The sequence below is a fragment of the Narcine bancroftii genome, chromosome 1 (genome assembly GCF_036971445.1).
Source record: "Narcine bancroftii isolate sNarBan1 chromosome 1, sNarBan1.hap1, whole genome shotgun sequence".
NCBI lineage: Eukaryota > Metazoa > Chordata > Chondrichthyes > Torpediniformes > Narcinidae > Narcine > Narcine bancroftii.
In genome coordinates, this window is record NC_091469.1 from 411130272 (window position 1) to 411154153 (window position 23882).

Sequence of the window (23882 nt, forward strand, 5' to 3'; positions counted from 1 at the left end):
AAGTTCATTCCTAATCTCGCTACAGTGGCAGAACCACTAAGGAAACTAACCAGGAAAGGTGTACCATTTCATTTTGGATCTGAGCAGAAGAAAGCGTTCACAGCGCTGAAGCAAAGCCTGACAGATGCAAAAACTCTTGGATATTACGATCCGGCGGCATCAACCAAAGTCATAGCGGATGCCAGCCCGGTTGGTTTAGGAGCCGTGTTGGTCCAGATGCATGATGGAGGACCAAGAATCATTGCCTATGCCAGCAGATCGTTATCAAATGTGGAAAGAAGATACTCTCAGACAGAGAAAGAAGCACTCAGACATGTATGGGCCTGTGAGAGGTTCCATGCATATTTATACGGCATTGAATTTGAACTCATCACAGATCATAAGCCATTAGAGGTGATCTATGCACCTAGATCCAAACCATGTGCCAGAATAGAGAGATGGGTACTCAGACTACAACCCTACAAATATAAAGTAATCCACATTGCAGGGAAAACAAACATTGCTGATCCACTGTCCAGATTGGTGAAGGTTGGTGGTCCACATTCCAAGTCAGAATTGGGAACTGAAACAGAGAGCTTTGTACGCTTCGTAGCTATTCAGTCGACACCGAAAGCTGTGACTACGAAGGAAGTCGAGAGAGAATCCGAACGTGATCCAGAACTCATGAAAGTAAGAGAATGCATACAGAGTGGACAATGGGACAAGTGTACTCACAAGGCTTACATTCCCATTAGAGACAAACTTTGTTGCATCAGACAGTGTGTATTAAGAGGTTGCAGATTGGTGATTCCACAAAGATTGAGACCGAAGATCGTATCCTTAGCGCATGAAGGACACTTAGGTATTGTTGGTACCAAGCAAAACCTCAGGACCAAGGTATGGTGGCCAGGTTGTGATAAAGACGCAGAGAAATTTGTTAAAACTTGTCACGGATGTCAAATCACAAGTAGGAGTAATCTGCCAGAACAGATCCGGAGTACGCAACTCCCGACAGGACCATGGATCGACATAGCTGTTGATTTTCTTGGACCTTTATCGACGGGTGAATCAATTATGGTAGTGATAGATTACTACAACAGATACTATGAGTACGTGGTGTTGAAGTCCACAACCACTGAAAAAACAATACAAGCGTTAGCAGAGATATTCGCAAGATATGGATTACCTGTTACATTATACTCTGAAATGAATTGTGGACCATTGTCAGAGTATAATGTAACAGGTGTAAAAAGGTACCAGTCCAGAGATACATCGAGCGAAGAGGTTGAAAGGCCAATACGAGATGCTGAAACTGAGAGACCTGATGATGTTCCAGAGGCAGTTACTAGCACTCCTGATGAAGTGACTAGAGCGCCAGAAACACCCGAAGCCATGGCGAGCAGTATTTCCGACGCCGAGAGTGAACAACCGAGAAGCGACGACAATATCGCAGGCAGGCCGAAACGAAACCGGAAAGTGCCCAAACGATACGAAAACTTTGTGCCATAGTTTTAATAAGAACTTTGGGACAGAATTTTAATCTTATATCATACAGTGCATGTATGAGTGCTGTAGGAAGTAAACTTTATGTAGTTGAGTTATAGTATTACCATTAGTTACGATGTTTGTATGTTTCCGAGGGATATTGGTAAGTTAAGGTAAAGTTTATTTCTTATTAAAGGAGGGATGTCATGATAATGAATATGTATGAGATGCACCGGAAGTCACGTGGTATGAGAGAGAGAGATAAGAACACAGGCAAGAGAACAAAGGAAACGGGAGAATAAAGCCACTGGGAGAAGTTTACCTGATAAACTTGTGTTTAATGTTTTATTAACTTCACATTTCGGGCCACAAATGTGACAGGCTACTTGCATATATTAAACATGTAAAGGCAGATATTACTTTCTTTCAGGAAATGCACACATTATAAAGACAGATAAATATAGACTAATGTTTAAATTGGCAAGGCAATGTCACCATTCATATTCAGAAGCTAAAATCAGGGGTATCTCCATTTTAATTCAACAAAATGTCATATTTCTACTCCATAATAGCATCATAGATAAAATGGGCCACTATATCATCCTCATTCTGAAAATACATAATAAATTGATTGCTTTAGCTAATATTTATGCTCCAAATGTAGATAAACCAGCATTTTTTCAAAAATATTTTTGCACTATTACCAGATTTATCCAAATATTCACTAATTTTGGGTGGTGATTTTAATTGTTGTCTAAACATAGTGTTAGACCATTCTTCAAATAGAAAGGTTAATCCCACCAAATCAGCTTTGGCAATACAGTCTTTCTTATCCAAAATGGGGGTGTCTGATATATGGAGATTTTAAAATCCCACAAGTGTGCACAGTGTTTATACCAGGGTAGACTATTTTTTAATTGCTAATCAATTGATCAACATGATTAAATCATGTGAATATCAAGGCATAGTTATAACAGACCACACTCCAGTAATTTTAAATTTGGAGCAAAAAGCAACATCCTCTCTACAATCAGGCAAATCTCTGGGTCCAGACAGATTTCCAGTGGTGTTTTACAAATTATTCTCTAAATAACTTATTTTGCAACTAAACCTAGCACTGGATGATTCAATCAAGAAGAGAAATTACCTCCTTCTTTTAATCAGGCTGCCATTTCTGTGATTTAAATAAAAGGTAAGATCCTGATAATTGTGCATCCTACAGACCAATTTCTTTACTTAATGTGGAAATGAAGATTTCAACAAAAATTTTAGCACATACATTAGAGAATATTTTACCAGGAATAATAAATTTAGACCAAATGGATTTTATTAGAAATAGATATTCTTAACATAATATTCATAGATTAATGAATTTTATATATTCTCCTTCTACTCACCATAATGAATGTATTCTTTCCTTACATGCTGAAAAAGCATTTGATAGAGTAGAATGCAAATACATATTTTCCATTTTAGTAAAATTCTATTTTGGACAGATTTTATTTAATGGGTAAAACTTTTAAATGTGTCTCTAATAGCATCAATTCATACTAATTCTCAACAATCAAAGTTTTAAAATTACAACGAGGCACGAGACAGGGTTTTCCCCCTAAGCCCTCTGCTTTTTGATTTAGTGGTTGAGCTGCTAGCTGTTGCTAAACAAGGAAATTAAGGTTTTAGAGGCTTGATTAGAGGGCCTATTGAACATAGGTTATCTCTATATGCAATAACCTTTCACTTTGTGTCTACTCCAGAGGTTTCCATACCAAAGGTTTTGTTGTTAATTACATGCTTTAGTAAATTTGCAAGTTATGAACTTAATCTGCTTAAGCGTGAACCATTATTACTAAAAGGCCCACTGTAATGGAGGATTAAAACCATGTACCCAGATGCTTTTTGCTTATGTGGAACTGACGACACTGGGTCCACACGCAGGTCACCTTACTTTCAGAACTAGCAGATGTAATTAAACTCAGCCATGGGGACTTATCTGAAGATACACTTTAAAATGGAATTCCACTGTGAGGCCCAGGGAAAGCAGTTGTCAAATGCAACACTCTGAAATTGACGAATTGGTCACAACCTGTCTTGCTCGAGAAGTTTTAATAAGTCTTTGTATCTACGAGATAAACCAGGAAATTATAACATCCTGGTTCCATAATAATTAATCTTCTAAATTGTAGAATGTAATGTTCAGTTTTGATTTTGACTGACAAATATTAGAAGGAGTAGGCGCATGATTAATTGTTTTTGGGGTATATAAGCCTGTGGTCCTGCTGCTGAAGTTTAGATTCTCCGAGGGGTGGGAACATCCCTTGTCAAGAAGGAAGAACAGCCAGAGTCCAAGCAACGTCCCGGTCGGGGGAGGTGGAGAAGCTGCTACCAGCGCCCTGACAACCTACTACAAGTGTGCAGTCGTTGCCTCGCTTCGGCAGTTGGGACCAGTCCAAGCGTTGATAAGTATAGTTGGGAAGGGCTTGCATATTGTAGTGTGAAATCAGCTTTTGAATTAGTAATAAACATTTGTATAAACTGAACTGCTCTCGGTGTGTGTGTCTATTTTCTTTCGGTAGCTCAAACACTGTGACCAATCTAAAATGAACAAAATGAGAGGTATAAGTTTACCCAAGACAATTGGCGCTGCGAGCAGGATTGGTCTCAAGATGTTTCGCCGAAAGAAAGAGGTGAGCCCTGAGCAGTTCTTGATTCCTGTATGGACTTCCAAAGACGATGGGTTTGGCATGTTGGCCAATACCCTGTCTTTGTTGGGACCACCCATTAGTTGGGATGAGAAGTTAGACTCATCAAGTGCACCTCTGGGAGAGCGGGTTGCCACTCTCCTTCGAGAAAGTAAATTTCCTGATAAAAAGGGAACGCTGACGAATGGTTTTTGGTTGCTGGCCACAGCATTACGCCACTCCGTTCAGCGTGAAGCAGAATTAATTCAAAGAGAAGTAGAATCTCAGTGCAAAAGAAAGCAATTAGAGGAGGAGCTAGAAGTCCTGCGACAATGCTGTTCCATGATGAGCGAGATTGTTCGCACCAGTCAGGACAGAGCCAAAGAATGGGAAGATAAGCATGTCCAAATGATTTGCCGTAATATTAAACTCCGGCAGCAGCTCTGTGCAGATAAGGAAAGGCATGGAGTAGAACCCGATCCATATCGTATTCATGCCATGATAAGGAATGGTAATGATCCTGATGTAATTGAGGATTGGGATGGGAATATCTGGAATGACAATGGTAATAATGCAGATACTCCTCAGCATGTGTCTAACATACTACCCTCTCCATCTGCTGTTCACACCCGCCCTATAAGGCAGCAGATTTCCCAAACAGACAGAAGGGGGGATGATGTAAGGGTAGAGATGGAAGGGATAGATACCCCGGTTTCCCATGTGGACCCAGGGGAAAATACCCAAACCCCTGCTTGTGCTCTATGGCCTACTCCCTCTGTTGGATGGCCTCCACCTCCTCCCCTAGACTGGGTGGAGGACCCTGTGAGTCAAAGTGGGAACAGGGGTCGGAAGGAGTCAATGATCCGTGATTTCTCTGTAAAAGAGCTGGCTGCCATTGGAGATCGATTTAGGCAAAAAGCAGGGGAACATCATCCCCAGCTGCTGAGTCCTCCTGGCCCAGCTGTGCTTTCTGCTCCCACTGCTGCTTCTATCGAGCTGGCTTCTCCTGCTCCAGTTACTCATGATGAGGTAAAACAATGGGTTAAACAGGCTCTTAAAGATAACAATAGCATGTGGTCCTGGAAGCCCCCGAACCCTTCTGAAGCCTCAAGGTGTGGGCAGGATTCCCGTGTCTACTCCATCGAGACACGGCGCACACACGGGGATCCGCGGCCCTACATACCGTTAACAATCCACTGGGGTGGGGGTAATGATCGCCAATACTTGGCTTTGGTCGACACCGGTGCAGAGCACTCGGTGATTCCTGGTAATCCCGACTTCTGGACTGGACCGGCCTTTCAAATAGAGGGGTTGGGAGGAGCGGTCACCCTGGCAAAGGAAATAAAAGTCTGTGCCATGGTGGGTGATAGCCCTTCCCCTGTCTGGTTACATGCCCTGGTGGCTGCTACTGACGAGTGTATCCTGGGTATTAATATGTTGGCCGGTATGGCCCTTAATACTAGCCAAGGGGGATTTGAATTCGGAATTCGAACTATTACAAAAAAACTAGTAGTGGGTCAGGTTAAGTGGGATCCTGTGATGGTGCCAGCCCCCATGAAACCAGTGTGCATTCCACAATATCGTCTCCCTGGGGGGCAGGAAGAGATTACTGCCACCATCGATGCTCTGCAAGAAGAAGGGGTAGTGAGGCCCGCAATGTCGCCCTTTAATAGCCCTGTTTGGCCGGTCCAGAAGCCAGATGGCTCCTGGAGAATGACAGTTGATTATCGTTTTTTGAACAAACATGCCCCACCACTTGCTTCAGCAGTTCCGGACATTGTCACCCTTATTGAAAACATTGCTACTGGGAACTCAGGAACATGGTATGCTGTCATTGATCTCGCTAACGCCTTCTTCAGTATTCTTATAGCTGAGGATTCACAGGATCAGTTCGCCTTTACCTGGAAGGGGCGCCAGTATACCTTCACCCACCTTCCAGTATCGCCTTCCCTCTCAATTCACCATTATATTGATGATGTGGCCTCCTGGAGCCTCTGGCAGAAACAAGAGGGTCGCCGAGTCCCACTGGGATTCTGGTCACGTACCATGCCCGAGGCTGCCACTCGTTATTCTGTTTTTGAACAACAGTTACTAGCCTGTTACTGGGCCCTGCTAGAGACTGAAAGAATGACAGGCGATGCAGATGTTCAATTGAGACCTACACTTCCAATAATGAACTGGGTCCTGGCTAATGACGCTAATCTAAAGATCAGGCGGGCTCAGCAGTCTTCTATTGTTAAATGGAAGTGGTATATTCAGAGTCGTGCGACCAGAGGGCCTGAAGGGGTGGGCCGCGTACACGAACAGGTGGCTTACCATCCCAGGTCAGGAACTCACTTATCGGAGGAGGGGGATAGTGGCTCCAGTCAGTATGCTGAGTTGAAGGCAGTCACTTTACCACTAGATCCCCATGATCACCCTCTTCACCTGTTTACTGATTCCTGGGCTTTGGCTAATGGACTTGTGGTATGGATGCCTGATTTGCAGGAGAACAACTGGATGATACATGACCGCCCAGTATGGGGCAAAGAGTTGTGGCAGCTGTTGTGGGATGCTTCCCACCATCGTGAGATAACCGTTTATCACGTTGATGCCCATACCAATATGGCGACTAACATGGCTCAACATAATGCAGTAGCAGATCAGCTTGCCACTATCAGCTGTGCTGATACCGTCCCCCTGGCTCGATGGGCACATGAACAGAGTGGTCATTTGGGGGAGAAGGGATCAGCTATGTGGTCCCGTACACATGCTTTATCCGTCCATCAGGATGATGTCCGCATGGTCGTACGTACATGCCCAGAATGTCAGCTTGTGAAGTTCCATACCATTCCACCTGGTCCACATGGCCGAATAAAACGGGGTGCTCACTCAGCTGCGGTCTGGCAAATTGATTACATAGGCCCCATGCTAGACTGTATGGGTAAATATTACATCCTAGTAATGGTTGACACCTTTTCGGGCCTGGTTTTTACTTTTCCCACCAAGACGGCTGACCAAGCTAGCACTATCCAAGGACTAAACCATTTGATTTATCGTTATGATGCTCCAGAGGAGATTCACTCTGATAATGGCTCGCACTTCTCCAGGAAAGCAATCTGTGATTGGGCAAATGACAACGGTATTTTATGGGTCCACCATATTCCTTATTACCCGCAGGCTGCCGGGTTAGTTGAACAAATGAACGGCTTACTGAAGGAACAAATTCGTTTGGAAACATCACTGGGGACCCAGAAGGGATGGTGCCATGTGCTGCAGCAGGCAGTCGACAATTTGAATCATCGCCCTTTAAAAGGAGGTACACCTTTCCACCGACTTCTTCACGCTCCTGAATTACAGCCTATTCCAGAGGAATAACAGTCATTGCCCCCCATTCCCGAACTAGAGAATGTTGGACAAAAGGTATGGGTGGCACCACCAGGTAGTGGCCCTCCTGTAAAAGGGGAAATAGTGACACCTGCCCAGGGTAACACTCAGTGGGTAGCTATTGAGGGACAGGATGATTTAGTCTGTTTAAACACTGAACGCTTATGGTATCGTGAGTGACATGTGTCAGGCTTCTTTGTTCCAGGTTCTCCATTTTACACTCCTGGTGATCTGGCTTAACAGCTGCTTTGATGCCAGCAATTGGATTTGTAATGTCGAGGACGTTCCAAGGGAGTTACCCGTGGGAAACACGGTCCGATGCATTACACCAAGGAAGTCCTCGGTCACCAGCCTCAAGTGCAGCTTATATAAATATGTTATTGTTCAGCATGTTTCAAAATCTGTTCGTGAGCTCCAGTACCTGGGTATTGTGGCCAACAAGGATAATTTGAGCCTTGGTTGGAATCCTTTCTCATGGCTAACTGCTACATTTGGGGGGGTGGGCCACACTATCCTCCGTTGGTGGCTCGCGTCATTGCTTATCTTTGTAATTGTTGTTTTGATTTCTCTTTTTTCGCTCCCTCTGTACTCAAATACTGGTTAGGCCTCGCAAATGACAGATTGTGTCCAAGGGGTGGGATGTAATGGAGGATTAAAACCATGTACCCAGATGCTTTTTGCTTATGTGGAACTGACGACACTGGGTCCACACGCAGGTCACCTTACTTTCAGAACTAGCAGATGTAATTAAACTCAGCCATGGGGACTTATCTGAAGATACACTTTAAAATGGAATTCCACTGTGAGGCCCAGGGAAAGCAGTTGTCAAATGCAACACTCTGAAATTGACGAATTGGTCACAACCTGTCTTGCTCGAGAAGTTTTAATAAGTCTTTGTATCTACGAGATAAACCAGGAAATTATAACATCCTGGTTCCATAATAATTAATCTTCTAAATTGTAGAATGTAATGTTCAGTTTTGATTTTGACTGACAAATATTAGAAGGAGTAGGCGCATGATTAATTGTTTTTGGGGTATATAAGCCTGTGGTCCTGCTGCTGAAGTTTAGATTCTCCGAGGGGTGGGAACATCCCTTGTCAAGAAGGAAGAACAGCCAGAGTCCAAGCAACGTCCCGGTCGGGGGAGGTGGAGAAGCTGCTACCAGCGCCCTGACAACCTACTACAAGTGTGCAGTCGTTGCCTCGCTTCGGCAGTTGGGACCAGTCCAAGCGTTGATAAGTATAGTTGGGAAGGGCTTGCATATTGTAGTGTGAAATCAGCTTTTGAATTAGTAATAAACATTTGTATAAACTGAACTGCTCTCGGTGTGTGTGTCTATTTTCTTTCGGTAGCTCAAACACTGTGACCAATCTAAAATGAACAAAATGAGAGGTATAAGTTTACCCAAGACACCCACTTACTTTATATTCTAATTAACCTTTTAAAATTGTGAAAGATCAGTTTAAATATCTAGGCAATATGATAACTAAGACTTTTAAAAACCTCTTTAAAGGAAACTTTTAGTTTTAATTAATCAGTACTCTTTGGATGGTCACTACTTTCTCTTACGCTTAAAACAACCAACTGAAAAACCTCACAAAGATTAGCGTATACAGAGCCGTTGTCATACCCACACTCCTGTTCGGCTCCGAATCATGGGTCCTCTACCGGCATCACCTACAGCTCCTAGAACGCTTCCACCAGCGTTGTCTCCGCTCCATCCTCAACATCCATTGGAGCGCTTACATCCCTAACGTCGAAGTACTCGAGATGGCAGAGGTCGACAGCATCGAGTCCACGCTGCTGAAGATCCAGCTGCGCTGGATGGGTCACGTCTCCAGAATGGAGGACCATCGCCTTCCCAAGATCGTGTTATATGGCGAGCTCTCCACTGGCCACCGTGACAGAGGTGCACCAAAGAAAAGGTACAAGGACTGCCTAAAGAAATCTCTTGGTGCCTGCCACATTGACCACCGCCAGTGGGCTGATAACGCCTCAAACCGTGCATCTTGGCGCCTCACAGTTTGGCGGGCAGCAACCTCCTTTGAAGAAGACCGCAGAGCCCACCTCACTGACAAAAGGCAAAGGAGGAAAAACCCAACACCCAACCCCAACCAACCAATTTTCCCCTGCAACCGCTGCAATCGTGTCTGCCTGTCCCGCATCGGACTTGTCAGCCACAAACGAGCCTGCAGCTGACGTGGACTTTTTTACCCCCTCCATAAATCTTCGTCCGCGAAGCCAAGCCAAAGAAGAACTTTCTCTTACTATGATATGCCATTTACTTTGATTAAAATGAATATTTTACCAATATTTTTATACCTATTTCAATCATTTCCAATTTTTATTTCTAAGTCTTTCACACATTGGAATCATATATATGGAGTCATATATATGGCAAGGAAAGAAACCAAGAATAAATAAAAGTTATCTTCAGAACACAAGAAATGATGGAGGCCAGTCATTACCTAATTTTAGAATTTATTATTGGGCAATGAGCATAAGGAATATGTTATTGTTCTTACAGTTTGATAATAGAGATGACTGCCCCAATTGGATGGGAATAGAATTGAAATCCCTTAAGAATATTTCCTTATTTACCCCTCTCTATTCGAAAATTAGCAAAGAATTTTATAATGAGACATAGAATGAGGATTTGGAGTCAATTTAGGAATATTTTTGGAATGATGAGACTTATATTTACTAGTCCTATTCTACTCAGTCATTTATTCCAACCTACCATTTTAGATGGAAACTATGAAGAATGGAATCATCTAGGAATTTAAACTTTTAATGATTTTTCTATCCAACAAAATTTTGCATTTTTTTCAACAATTGCCAATTAAATTTAATCTGCCAACCTTTAGATATTATCAAATTAAACATTTTATTTGTTCTTCACTTTCAGTATTTCTGTATCTTCTGGATCTGAATTTCATAGATGAACATTTTGAATTACTATTTGTACATATAAGTATAATATCTGCATTTTTAAATATATCTTTCAAATCCCCCCTCAACCTTCTACACTCCAAGGAATAAAGACCTAATCTACTCAATCTTTCTCCGTATTCTAGATACTGCAATCCAGGCAACATTTTAGTAAATCTCCTCTACACCCTCTCAATCATACCGATATCCTTCCTATAATTTGGTGACCAGATCTGCACACAGTATTCTAAATGTGGCCTCACCAATGCCTTGAATAGTCTCAACATCCCTTCTCAACTCCTATATTCTATGCTTAGATTCATAAAGGCCAGCTTACCAAAATATTTCTTCACCACTCTATCCACATGTGATTGCACCTTCAAAGAATGATGAACTGTTATTCCTAGACTTTTCTGTTCCTCTGCATTCCTCAGTGCCCTCCAGTTTACTGAATATGTCCTATTTTGATTATTTTTTTCCAAAATGAAGCACTTCACACTTTTCAGTTTTAAACTCCATCTGCCATCTATCTTTGAATCAACTGCATATCATCTGGTAAACTCCTTCATCCAAATCATTAATGTAAATAACAAATACCAATCCAAATAGATATTATATTTAATTTATAGGGACTTATAATGTATGGTTGTATGATAAAACTCAATAAAAATGGGAGTGGAATGTAATGGTGTAGGGGAAGGAGGTGGACTTACAACTCTCCGAGGGGATTAAAATATAAAGCCTGAATTAAATACTGATTTCAAATTTAAAATATATTAAAATCCCATGGAACCTACCTGGAAGCTGTTGGATATGGCAGCTAAAAGAAGGAAAGCAGCAAGAGAGAAGAAAATTGTAAGTAAAGATACTAAGAAAATCGAGGAAGAGCAGCCTACCTTACAGTTGGATCCTGGGCCTCAAGTTTCGAAGTCCCTGCAAATAACTCAAGTGATGATCCAGATCTCACCTGCACAAAGGTTTACCTCCATGCATGCCTGAAGAAGAAGAATATGCTTTGGAGTGGTTGCTCCATAGCATTATTCCCAGTATTGCTGGTGGAATGACGTAACTGCAGGCAGATATAACAAATATGCCAGAGCTGTCAGGAGGACCTGCAGTTTTGACAGCTGATGATCAAGAGAAGAAGGGAGATCAAGAAGAATCAGATCAAGATGAAGATGATCAAGAAAATGGAGAAGAAATACCAAGGGCTTCAGGTCTTGGAAAAAAGAACCAAATACTTACTAATAATGGGTCAATATCAAGTTATAAGGGCTGATATTAAGGATGTTAGATCTGACATAAAGGAGTTTAAAAGTGAAATGTTGAAGTATACTTCAGAAGTGAAGGAAGTTAAAGAAACCGTTCAAAGAGTTGATTTGGATCTGCAGAGAGTTAAAAATAATAAAGGCATCTATATGGATAGAATTGAAAGGGTTGAAAATCCAGATACATTCTTGGAAAAACAGATGAAAGAACTGATGGATAAGATGGATATGGTGGAAAATAAAAATAGAGAGAACAATATTAAGATTTTTGGACTTAAAGAAGATTTTGAAGGAGCCCTGTTAAATTTTTTCAAAAATGGATTCCTAGAATCTTGGGAGAAGAAAATTTTCTGAATGGAATTGAATTGGAAATGGCTCATAGAGCATTATGAAGCGTTACTATACCACTGCCAAATCAGCCACGTAGAGCTACATTGATTAAATGTCTGTGATATCAAGATAAGGAGAAAGTGTTAAGATTGGCAGACCAGAAAACCAGGCAGAACATGGGACCTATGGTTATTGATGGAAATAAAATTTTCTTTTATGCAGATTTAAATAAAGTAGTGGTGGCTAGAAGAAAACAATTTAATCGAGTGAAGGTGATTCTTTGGAAGAAAGTTTACTTTGAGATATCCAGCTATGTTGAAGGTGTTTTTGATGAATGATCGATCCAAGTTCTTTATGGATGAAGAAGAAGTACAAAGATTTGCAGAGTCACTTCCTATTATTGAGTAAGATCAGCAAGAACTGTTGAGTTTATGTCCTCAATGAGGTGTTCAAAGAGCGATGCTGTGGATTCAAATTACACCACAAGTGACTCTGCCAAAGCATATTGTAAGCTGTCATAAAGAGTTACAGTTGGAGCCAGAAACCCAGCCGGAAACATCTTTAATTGATGATGATAAAGTTAATGTGGACCTTGAAGAGGCTGGCGATTTATTATTTCCTAATGTGTAATTAATTATTTTTCACCCTTGGGGGGGATTGGATATTCTTCCTTGCTTGCCTGAACCATTATGTGCCATATCATGGCAGGAGCCACAACCCATATGGTGGAGGGAAATAGTGCTGTTATATTTTTATTCATCACTTTTTGAGTTTTTAAAAATTAATTTTAAAGTAATATTTATTTGTTGGATTATTAATGATTTTTAAAAAAATTTAAATTATTTTTCTATAAATTTTTCTTAAGAGACAGAGATGTACACAGGAGTTGGTCAGAGTTGATAAAAAGACCTGAGAGAACGGGATTGGAAGAGATTTTGACCTGGGATAATGGCTTATAAAAAATTTTTTTTTTTAGTTTTAATGTTAATGGAAAAGATAGTACAATTAAAAGGAAAAGAATATTCAGTTATATGAAAAAGATGAAGGTTGATATTGCATTTTACAAAAAACTAATTTGACAGAAAAAGAATATACTAAATTAAAAAGGGATTGGGTGGACCAAGTTATAGCTTCATCTTTTCATTCTAAAGCAAGAGGAGTAGCTATATTAATTAATAAAAAAAAATTACCAGTAAATATATTTGAAACTATAATTGATCCTGTGGGATTACTTCCCTGATTTATTCTGAAATGTGGACACTTATGAATATTTATGCACCAAATGTAAATGATGAAGATTTTATAAAGAATACTTTTTTAACTTTTGGCAGTGGACAAGAAGTTGGTGCTTTTTTTCCAATCAACTTGGCCATGTTCCACAATTAAACATTTTTGGCTTAAAATGTGTAATTTATTAGAATGAATAACTGGAATAAAATTCCCACAGGATCCAATGCCATTTCTTCCTGGGGGATGTTAGAGGCATTAAACCTAAATTAAAATTGAATATGTATCAAGTAAAATGTGTTCAAATGGCTTTGGCAATAGCTGGAAAATGTATTGCTATAATTTGGAAGTCTGATACTGATTTGGGAATGGCCAGATGGCATTTGAAATTTGGAGTTGTATTCCACTTGAGGCAATTACTTATAATTTAAGAGATAAATATCATACATTTTGGAAAATATGGAGCCTATATTAAATGAATCTTGAACATTCCCTTTCTCTTATAGGTCTCTCTACATATTTACACATTTAAAGGTATCGGAAAGTGAAGTGCTCCTGTTGTGGTTTTCTTGCCTCTTTTTCTTTTTTTTTAGTTTGTAGGGGGGTTGGGGGGATTAATAGAAGTTTTTTTTCTTTTGTATTTCATTACTCTCTTTTCTCCTTTTTATACAATACCACATGAATTTGGATTAAGTTTGAAATATTGTAATATGCTTTCAAAATGGTTTTATTTTAAATAAAGTTAAAAAAACTCAATAAAACAACTTTTAAGGGAAAAAAAAAACAATCCATTCCACTGAACTAAAATCCTGCAGGATACAAAAGCGTTATAATCTTTATATTATGACATTCACATCTATCCTCATTCTCCAAGTGTAATAACTCATTTATTTTCATCTTATACAGGCCTAAAGTTAATGGTCTGCATTTTGTTACTTGTTTTCTCTTTTTTACCCCAAAGTTAGACAATCCTCATAATTTATTTGTTCTAAACTCTTAACATGGCTGAATTCCATATGAAAGTAGCATGAATGTACAAATAATTAGATCCCATTACATGGTTGTATTTTACCTCTACCTCTTTGTTTGTTTGAGGATGGGAGCAATGTTTCAGTGAGCACAATTGCCTCTGAGTCATAAAGTTTAATTTGCATTTGGAGACAAGTATCTCAGCTTAGTACTCCAGAGAAATATTGCTTTATCCTTTGGAAAACATATTAAATTGAGTTCCCATTTGCCTTCTCAACTGCATGTAATTTTTGTATAGGAGCAGAGTATTGTCCCCAATGTCTTAACCAACTTTAATACACAAACATAAAATAAGAAACATCTTAACCATTATTATATTGTTGCTTCCTCTTTCTCCTACTGAGAAATCAACTACCCCTCATAAGTACTTCACTGACTAAAGTACTTTGTGATGATTAGAAGGAGACATCAAGGAGGTACATAAATTTCAAACCTTTTTACTTCCCACTGTCGATGGCTTTTCACTTCTCCTCAAATTTGCAATTTCTATAAGTAGTTTCCTGCTGATCTAGTGCCTTAAGAGGCAAATACTTCCTGTTCGATCTTGGCAGGAATTGTACTATTATGGCCCTGTCAAGATTATGAGATTATTTATTGTTGCCTTGTCTTATCTTTCCCATTCTCTGGCACAGATGATATTGCTGGTTACCTTTCTTTATATAAAAAAAACTTTGATATGTTGTTACACTACAATTCACACCATTTACAATGATTGTACTCCAGATTTCCTGTCCTTTTGTCAACAGTCAATTCCATCAGTGCAAGGATGCTTATCAGTGCAACAGCTTTCAGTTATGCAAATTCAAGTGACATATTTCAATAAAAAAGTTTTAAGAATCTACGTGCAAATAATTATTTGAATATTGAATATTAAGTTTGCTCCAACATTCAAATCATGGCTGAGGTAATTTTCCTCAACCCCAATCAATGTTAGCAAAATAAAAGAGATAATTGTGGGCTTCAGATGGAAGTCAGAAGAACATGACCCAGTCCTCATTGAGGGCTCAGTAGTGGAGAGGGTCAATAACTTCAAATTTCTGGGTGTCAACATCTCCGAGGATCTCTCCTGGAGTGTCCACGTGGAGGCGATCATGAAGAAGGCTCGCCAGTGGATATACTTTATGAGGTGTTTGGTATGTCACTAAAGATTCAAAGAATTCTACAGAAGAGCATTCTGGCTGGTTGCATCACTGTATGGTATGGAGGCATAATGTTAAGGACAAGAAAAATACTCCAGAGGGTTGGTAACTCTGCCTGCAACATCACAGGCACCAGACTTCACTCCATCGAGCTCATCTACAAGAGGAGATGTCTGAAGAAAGCTGCCTCTATTCTCAAGGATCCCCACCACCGAGGCCTTGCCCTTTTCACTTGGCTACCATCAGGAAAAAGGTACAAGAGCCTAATGATGAGGACTCAATGGCACAGGGACAGCTTCTGCTATCATATCAATGATCCAAAGACATTGTCTTATTTTAACTTTTTGTGCACTGTTTTTTATTTATTTTTCTAAGGTGGTTTGTATGAATGTTTGGACTGTGATGCAGCCACAAAACAACAGATTTTGTGACTTGTTCACAACAATAAATTCTGATTCTGATTCTCCTGTCTTTTCCCCATAATCTTTGAAACCTTTACTAATCAATAACCTATCAACCTCTCCTTTAAGTATTGCCAATGACGGCCTCCACAGCTGTCTGTGGCAATGAATTCCACAGATTTACAAATTTCTGACAGAGGAAATTCCTCCTCTCTTCCGTTCTAAAGGGATGTCCTACTATTCTGAGGTTGTGCATTGTAGTCCTAGACTCTCCCACTCCTGGAAACATCTTCTCCACTTCCACTCTCTCCAACCATTTTAGTATTTGATACGTTTCAATGAGATCCCTACTCATCCTTTAAACTCCAGCCAGTACAGGCCCAGACCCATCAAACACTCCTTAAATGTTAACCCTCTCACTCCCAGGATTATTCTTGGAAAACTGGGTATATTGTGAAATAATGGGTGAATATGGAACAAAGGAGTGAAATCTCAATCATTCTCAAGGAGATTGCTGAAGAATTATTTAATTGCTGTCCTCGTTTTCTCTCCCTTTGGCTCCTCTCAGCTCAGTTTCCCACTTCAGTTTTCCTCTGATTACAAACCCCACTCTCTTTTCTTGGGTTCTCATCTCTTTCCCCACCTTCATAAATAATTGTCTAAAATTTCCTGCTGTTACTGTCCTCAATTGTTCTGTCCAATGTTTCTCCCCAATCTTGGCCTCTCTTCCCCATGATTTCTCTTCTCAGCTGACGTTATGCTCCCCTTTATTCTTCCCCCTTTGTTTTCCTCATCCTTACTCCTTCATCATCATTCTTCACTCCTCAATTCCTCCCCCCGTGATTACAATCCCTTCAGGTTTGCTCTGAATAATTTCTCTTTTGATTTTTTCTTCACCCTCAACTTCTCCAAGTCTCTTTCTCCTCATTTTATACCCTGGTTCTCTGCCATTGATTACCCTCTCCATAGTTAGACTACCTTCGGTTTCTTCTCCCTTGTTTATTACTCTCTCATTTTCTTTGAGGTTCTCCACCCATGATTTTTCAGCTGCCCATTACAATTCTCACTATCCCTTCCCCTCTGACCTGTGTTAGGTTCATGTATGACGGGAGATGGCACTTAGATTTAATGTTACACCTGAAAGAGTTAATTGTCAAAGTTGATAGTTCTCTGGGGTGTTGATCAAAGCCTTTGTAGTCAAGTGTCTAGGGTAGAGCTGTGACCTTGACTGCCACAGACAATGTAGTGTAAGCTGATATACAGCTCTGGAGCTGCTTATACAATGTGATGTATCTTAGTGTCCATTGTCTATTTACATTTCTCCTTGAATGAAGAGAAATTAAAAACATTCTTCCTGGAAATCTCTTGGGGAATAAACTTTTCTCCCCTCCTCGTTTGGCCTTCCCTGACATGAGAGCAGTGATGAACTGCTTTGAAAGGTTGGTGATGAAGCAGATCAGCTCCTGTCTGAGCGGTGACATGGATCCAATCAAGTTTGCCTATCATAGAAGCAGGTTTACAGCGGATGCCATCTCACTGGGTCTATACAAAGCCCTGGAACACCTGGACAGCAAAGATACATTCATTAGGAACTACAGTTCAGCATTAAACACCATCATCCTCTCAAAACTGATCAGCAAACTCCAAGACCTGGGAGTTAACACCCCATGGTGAATTGGATCATGGATTTCCTCACCTCCAGACCACAATCTCCTCCACAATTTCTATCAGTACCAGAGCACCATAGGGCTATGTTCTTAGCCCCCTGCTGTACTCATTTTACACCTACGACTGTGTAGCTCGGTACAACAATAACAAACTTGCTGACGATACCACGGTAACAAAAAGGTAAAGGTTCCATTATTGTCATGTAATGCTACATTTTTTAGTATGTAACATGCATGAAATTCTTTAACTTTGTTCACCATAAGATGGAGAGTCGCCATTTTGTCAATTGCCCCTCACAGAAATGAAGTCCCATTGAGGAACGAACTCGCAACCCCTGGTTTACAAGACCAGTGTGTAGTGGGTTGTATAAATGAAGGGGATGAGTCAGCATAAAGATAGAGATTGAAAACTTGGCTGAATTGTGCAACAACAATAACCTTGGACTCAATGTCACCAAAACTAAGCAGCTGATTGTTAATTTCAGGAAAGGAAGTCTAAAGGTAGACAGTCCAGTGATCATTGGTGGATCAGAGGTGGAGAGGGTGAGAAAATTTACATTCTTAGGAGTCACTATCTTGGAGGATTTTTCCTGGACCCAACACACCAATGGCATAACGAAGAAAGCATGTCAGTGCCTCTACTTCTTCAGGAGTTTGCGAAGGTTTGGTATGATATCGGAAATCCTGGCAAATTTCTACAGAGGTGTGATGGAAAGTGTGCCAACTAGCTGCATCACAGTCTGGTATGGAAACACCAATATCCCTGAGTATAAAGCACTCCAAAAGGTAGTGGACACAGCCCAGGACATCACAGGCAAAACCCTTCCCATTATTTAGTACATCTATAGGGAACACTGCCATCAGAGAGCAGCAGCAATCATCAAAGATCTACAACACCCAGCACACACTCTGTTCTTACTGCTGTCAGCAGGAAAAAGGTATAGGTGCCATAAGACTCACACCACCAGGTTAAGGAACAGCAGCTACCCCTCCACCGTCAGACTCCTCAACAACAAACTCATTCAGAGACTCATTTATTTGTGCACTTCATTGATTTTCTTTTGTTCTCTCTGTATTGCACAGTTTCTTAACATTGGCTATCCGTTAACAGTTCTTTGTCTATTTACATGTTTATGCTGCGCACAGTTTATTTTTTGCACTACCAATTAGTGATAATTCTGCCGCTGGAAAAAGGAATCTTAGGGTTATATGTGATGTCATGTATGTATTCTGACAATAAATCTGAAATCTTCTCACCTGTTCCTGGTTATGCTTGAAACCCAATGAGATCAATATTAAATCTCCTCTTCTTGCCTCAAAATGATAGATGGCTTCATCCGACTAGTGTGTTTTTGTTCCATCTTCCAGCTCTGTTACTTCCCAGAATTCTTTTCCATCAACAGCACTTGATGTCACTGAGCCAACTACGCAGCCCCTCAAACACTGACCAGACAAATTTAATTTTTTAATTTAAATTTTAAATTTAAATGTTAAATTTTTAAAATTTAGATATGTATTATAGTAACAGTCCCTACTGGCCCATGAACCAAATTACACCCAATTAATGTACCGTCCCCAAATATTTTGAAGAGTGGGAGGAAATCGGACCCCCCCAGATAAAATCCACATAGACATGGGGAGAACTTACAAACTCTTACAGACAGTGCCAAAATCGAACCCTGTTTGATGGTGCTGTAATAACATTACAATAACCGTAAGTGAAGCATCGTTGGCCCAGTGATCCTGTGCATGGGGTTGTTTATCTCCACTGAGGAGGCAAGCAGAGTCTCAATACATGTTCCATTGGATCACCAACACTCCCCTCCTGCACTGTCATGTCACCTCAGATTTTTCACCCAAGAGGTCAAAGCCATCGGCCTCCTTACTCAGAGGCTCTTGTGTTACCATAGGAAAGGCACCTCACGGAAGGGCTAAATAAATTGTCAAAGTCAAGTTTGACACTAAAATTGTACTGAACTAACAATTGGTCTCAGGCAAATTCCATGGTTCCCAAGCATCCACTTTCAATGGCTGGTCCTCGCTTTTCAGCTGGTTCTGTTAACTGGTCTGATCCGTGGCCATGGAGCTGGGGTTTTGGTTCACTCCATGCCCTGCTGTATTTCACATTGAAATAATTGGGCAAAATAAAACATATGCGGAAGAGTAACTCTCACCCAGATTCCCGAGTTTAGAAGGTTGTTGATCTCGTTACCACAAAGAGCAGCTGAGGTGTAAATACAGTGAAAGAGATTCTGAATTAATATAAAAGATGAACTTAGTTTAGACTGAGAAGATCAGATGTTGAAGTCGATAGAGAATGAATCCCATGTACTGCTGGTTAAACTGAATGGTTATTTCCAGGTGATAGATATTCTGTTCTTTTCATCACCTACGGCTCCTAGAACACTTCCACCAGCGTTGTCTCCACTCCATCCTCAACATTCATTGGAGCGACTTCATCCCTAACATCGAAGTACTCGAGATGGCAGAGGCCAACAGCATTGAATCCACGCTGCTGAAGATCCAACTGCTCTGGGTAGGTCACGTCTCCAGAATAGAGGACCATCGCCTTCCCAAGATCGTGTTCTATGGCGAGCTCTCCACTGGCCACCGTGACAGAGGTGCACCAAAGAAGAGGTACAAGGTCTGCCTAAAGAAATCTCTTGGTGCCTGCCCCATTGACCACCACCAGTGGGCTGATCTCGCCTCAAACTGTGCATCTTGGCACCTCACAGTTCGGCGGGCAGCAACCTCCTTTGAAGAAGACCGCAGAGCCCACCTCACTGACAAAAGACAAAGGAGGAAAAACCCAACACCCAACCGCAACTCACCAATTTTCCCCTGCAACCTCTGCAACCGTGTCTGTCTGTCCCGCGTCGGACTTGTCAGCCACAAACGAGCCTGCAGCTGATGTGGACATTTTACCCCCTCCATAAATCTTCGTCCACGAAGCCAAGCCAAAGAAGAAAAAGAAGAGATATTCTGTGTAATTGCTTGCAGGTGTTGTTCATGCTGCTGATTTATAAAATTCACCTTTACTCAATCTCCAACATTAGTGGACTTGGAATGGAATAATAACCATTGTCCAGGCAAATAAATGGTACTTTATCCAAGTCAAACAATACAGCCTGTGAGTGCAATAGCTGAAAAAGGACCCAGACTGAAATGTTGGTTTCCTTTTACTTCCTATAGATTCTGTGGAGTTTCTACAGCATGTAAGTGTGCCGCACTTGATCCAAAGCAAGACAGTGATAAAAATAGCACATTCACTGTTTTTCACTGAGAAACCAGCACCTGAAGACATCATCCTGCTGAGTTTGAGAAGAATAGATCCTACTTTAAACTGTGAGCCACAACTTTCATTGTTCAGTATTTGACAATGAGTGACACTGTTCGGATCTTGTTAGGAGTTCCATGCAGGACTCACCATCAGTTTGGGACTCCTGTATGAATGTGCAAGTCCCAAACTTTCTGGCCAAAATCTGATGGTTATTGATTGGGTTATGATCTGTCTCGGGTTCAAGGTCATTTTTGCTGGTGAATTCTGGTCCCTGATTCTGATAGGAACTGAAGAATAAGGTAAGTTACTTTCTCAGCTTCTTCCATTTGCACCAATGTTTTCATTATTTTAAGTGTTTTTGGAGATTTTATTTGTATTGTTCCAAAATGTTTATTTTTTACAATTTGTTTGCTTATGTAACTAAAACTTTTAAAATAATTCTGAGAGCCAGGGAGATTTAAAAAAAATGCAAAACCTTGGCAGATAGCAATGTTGGGATATGCTTTGCCCTTTGACCAGTTGAGAAATTAAAAAAACGTTCCAAAGCCTTTGGCAATAAAGAATTGGCAAAGTGCATCAGTTTCTTTTGCGGCTTGGAGTGGAACTTCATTCAGCAAGTGACAACTGAGGCCTGTTGTAGAATAGAGCCTACTTCTCTTCATAGGGTACCTGTGTGTCCAGTTGATTAACCTTCCATATATTTAAAGGAGAAGCAAGGGGAGGTTCGGAGAGGGGATTTGAATGAGGTCAGTGGACAGTATTGAGCATGAATGAATTCAGTGGTGATTGTGGGTGATTTGTATAGAATAAGGCAGTTAATATTCCCATTTAGGGAGATGGGTCAGTAGCATAAATGTACCAGTCTTTTTTGCCAGAGCACATGGTTTTCCTTTCATAGGTACATAAATCAAAGAAATGTGAAGAGACATTGGCTACAGAATTTGATGATCTTAATGCAGTATTTCACAAAATAGTGTAGGTGTTGCATATTCCTGTGGTGCCAATACAAATGAAGATTTTGAGTGGGACATTAGCAAACACCAATTTAGTTATTTTTAATGGACAGAAACTCCTACAGAGATCAGTAATCCCATCATGCAAATTCCTGAAATGCTCATTGACATCTAAGTTTGCAAACCAGACACTTTTTCAATTTGGCTTCCATTATAATAATGTTGCTGCCATCTGGTGCTTTTGTTAAAGAGCTGCAAGCCTTAACAAATTTTGTAATGTACGACAAAAAGTATTTTTTCAGTAATGAGTTCCAAAGATCATTTTTAGCTGAGATTATAGTTTAAAGCTATTTTAATTTATGGCTATTTATTTCCCCTCTCTCCCGCTGCAACTTTCCCATGGCAAAGTTTATACTTTCATTTTAATCTTTTCTTCCTTCACGTTCCTGCACTCATGCAAAAACTTGGGTCATTTCAATGCCGGCATTTGCAGATGCCGGGGATTGTACTGGGGTCATGGCTGTCCGTCCCCGACATGAGATGTCATCATCTCACGCTGGCGTTGAGCTGAATTTGCTTTCACACTAGACACTTTAAAGCCCACTTGGTGGCTAATTCCTGAGATCAATTGCAAGTGTGAAAGGTGATAAAATTTCAGGACTGGTTGTCTTGTCTTGGAGTTTGATGCCATTCCTTGCCTATTCCTTTCAGTTTAAACATGTTCAAATTAAAGATAGCTTCCATTCTCTCTTCAGGAATTCCTTTCTTTCCCTGTTGATTTTTACCATCTATTTCCCTCATATTAGAATCTGAACCAATTCAGATTTTAAAAATCGGCAATAACGTTTTGTTGAAATCCTTAACCACAGAAAATGTTCCCAGCTGTTTTAGTGAACCAGGTTGATACTTGCAGTACAACGACTAATAAAGGTGAACAACAATAAATTCTCCATGGTGAATTTACTAATAACACTCTGAACCATAATGATGGTCCAGCAGAATTATCTTGTCGCTTCTTGAAATGTGGCACAGTTTAAAAGCAACCTACTTTCGTTGGGATGTCGTAAATTGCTACCATACAGTGAGGGATATTGACCTTCTTTCAATTAGGCATGTAATGGCACAATCAACAAAATTTGCCATTACATGGGCAGTCTGAAAAGGAAAGAGCAGGAAATTTTAGTCAATTCTTGCACTGCCATTTATCCTGCTTTTCAGGGGAAGACTCTAGTCTAAATCACACTGCAAAGCTCACCTCTTGAATTTGATGTCCGTCTGTTGACTCAGGCAATGTTGCTCTATGTAAAAGCACCGGGACTAATGCACATAAGAACTTGAGGTGTGCAGTGTAAATGACCACAAAGTGAATAATTGTGTTAAGTTTTTCTCAGATTTTTCCAACATTGCTGTCTAAAAAAAACACTAATAGCTAAGTCAGTGGACTCAACACCCCCCTCTGCAACTGGATTCTGGACTTTTTAATGGAAAGATTGCAGTTTGTTTGGATTGGCAGCAGAATGTTGTACAACACTGTGCTGAGCACTGGTGCACCTCAGGGGTGTGCACTCAGTCTGGTCCTGTTTATGCCTCATCAACAGCAACAATGATGAGTTAATACAGAGGTGGAAAATCTCATGAAATGGTGTGAGAATAACAAGCTGAGTCTCAATATGGACAAAAGGAGAGGTTTGTGGACCAGGGATGACAGTTCTCCACTATACATTAATAGCTCTGTAGTGGAGAGCGCCAAGTTTCTCAGTGTCCACTTAAGAAATGACCTATCCTGGACACACAACATCTCCAGCTCAACAACAACTGCTTACTTAGAAGACTGAGGTGGGCAAGGCTACCAGCCAACATTCTGTCAACTTTCTACACCGGGTTGGTGCCAAGGGGGGAGCACTCACGGGCATTATCTCCCCAAGTGAGGTGCTGTACTCCCCCAATACAGTCGCAGTCATTGTCTGCCATCAGACCCGCTCCCAGCCCCTCCACCATCACTAGCGTGCATCAAGAGTCATTAGTGGCTAATGATGGTTGTAGCCATAAAAACAACACTCTTGGCATCTACATCAGAGGGGCGGATGATGGTAATGCCCCTCTCTAACATTCATTCTGGAGCCAATGCTTTTCTACAAGAACTCTAA

General features: G+C 40.7%; 1 long non-coding RNA gene across 1 annotated transcript in view; it reads right to left on the reverse strand.

The window, feature by feature from the left end:
- LOC138753278 (uncharacterized) overlaps positions 1-23882 on the reverse strand; it is a 71099-nt gene that overhangs the window by 43263 nt on the left and 3954 nt on the right. The gene's annotated exons all lie outside the window — the stretch shown is intronic.